Source organism: Octopus bimaculoides, chromosome 25 (assembly GCF_001194135.2).
Source record: "Octopus bimaculoides isolate UCB-OBI-ISO-001 chromosome 25, ASM119413v2, whole genome shotgun sequence".
Lineage (NCBI taxonomy): Eukaryota > Metazoa > Mollusca > Cephalopoda > Octopoda > Octopodidae > Octopus > Octopus bimaculoides.
Genome location: NC_069005.1, coordinates 23,467,931 through 23,469,953, shown reverse-complemented (window position 1 = coordinate 23,469,953; position 2,023 = coordinate 23,467,931). Strand labels below are relative to the sequence as shown.

General features: G+C 34.7%; 1 long non-coding RNA gene across 1 annotated transcript in view; it reads right to left on the bottom strand.

The window, feature by feature from the left end:
- Nucleotides 1–2,023, bottom strand: part of LOC128250811 (uncharacterized) — a 23,725-nt gene that overhangs the window by 4,177 nt on the left and 17,525 nt on the right. The gene's annotated exons all lie outside the window — the stretch shown is intronic.

Below are 2,023 nucleotides of genomic sequence, written 5' to 3'. Positions count from 1 at the left end.
AAATGAAAGATAAAATATATAAAAAAAAAAACGAGAGGCTGAGAATATTTGGAATGACTTTAAGCCTAAAGTCTACTGGATCAGAACTGACGTGTCTACGCATCAACAACAACCTTAGTCATCACTCTTCTCTCTCTCTCTCTCTCTCTCTCTCTCTCTCTCTCTCTCTCTCTCTCTCTCTCCCAAACTCCCTTCCCCTCTCTTCATGCCATATATATAAACTTATCTTGTTTTCTTCTGTTCACTTGCTCGACTGATGGATTGATTTAGTGCCAACTCTCGTATCTTAGAAACCATTTAAGTTAAAGAAATCCAATTTGTTTCATTCTATTTATATTTCACTGTTTTAGCAATGAATACTAAACAATATAAAATACATTTTTCTTTCTTGGATTTATTTTCGAATTTTCTTCTCTTCCCGTTTTCTTCTTTTTAATCGTGTTATTTGCGATTGTCACCATACTTGCAAAAAGATCAAATTAATTTCATATTCGTCCCACTCCTAATGTTTCTATTTTCGTATCATTCTCTACCTCACTTCTTCCCTAATTCAAATTTTAATTCATTGATATTTCATAGTTGTCGGTCCACTTCGATTATTTGCGATTTCGAAGTTGTCTCCCCTACCTGTTTTGAACATATTTAAATATTTCTCCAATGCTTATCTCTCCTCAGTGTAGAGTGCGTATTGATTAACTCTTCTTGTTTACTACATCTAAATGTGTTAGAGATGACTTAACTAATTAGATCAGTACGCTGACTGATTAGATCAGTACACTGATTAACTAATTAGATTAGTACACTGCCTGATTATATTCAAAATAATATCCATCCATCCATCCATCCATCCATACATACATACATACATACATACATACACACACATAAATAGATGCATAGATACTGGGTGTATGCATCGACAGTTCAACCAACACACCAACTCAACCACATATTTACAAACTGGGAACTCTCTTCACTCAAAAAGTTGTGTTGCTTTGTCAGCAACCGGTTTCAACTCTCTCAAGAACTTTGACTAAACTCGAAGAAAAATCATACAAACATACATACATAAATACATACATACATACATAAATACATACATACATACATACATACATACATACAAGGCCAGATTAAGACTCATAGAGCACTTAAAAGATTTTGGTACCCTCCATATATATGTAATTCAAAATATAAACAATAATAAACCATAAAATGAATTTTAATTTTTCAAATTGAAACAAAACTAACAGTAAGATGGAAAATAATGTTTACTTTTGTATACTTCCACTTTATAATTGAAAAGTTTTCTCCTACTTTTTTTTATTTGCAAAGTCTTTGATAAGATCCTCACTATGACACCATGAACACTCCGAAATTATATTTCCGATCATATAAACCACTTCGGTTAGCGACCGAAGCATAAACCACTTCGGTTAGCGACGGGATTTGAACTCGGGACGCAAAGCATTTCGTCCAACGCTCAATTTACTGACATTCTTGTCGTGAAGATTCTAAAATACGTACTGAGATTACCCGCCAGAAAACTCATAAGATGCTTTATTGTTGTGTTACTAGATCTCTTCTGGTCTCCTCAAATGGATTTCCTCTGCTCCGAATGAAATCCAACAGGTCTGGAACATTACGTCAGAAATGATGCTTAGATAGACTTCCTTCCTTATGGTTGAGAAAGCTCACCATCATGTCCATCACTTTCTGTGAATTACAACATAAAAATCACAGTAACAATCACAGTCCAACATTTTAAAATGGTGGGGTTTTCATGGATACTGTGACTCCATTAACTCCCTTTTTTTCTTTTACTTGTTTCAGTCATTTGTCTGCAGCTTTGCTGAAGCACCATTTCGAAGGGTTTTAGTCGAACAAATCGCCCGCACCTAATACTTATTCTATCGGTCTCTTTTGCCGAAACGCTAAGTTACGGGGATGTAAACACACCAACACCGGTTGTCAAGCAGTGATGAGGGTTCAAGCACAGATTCAAATATATATATATATATAT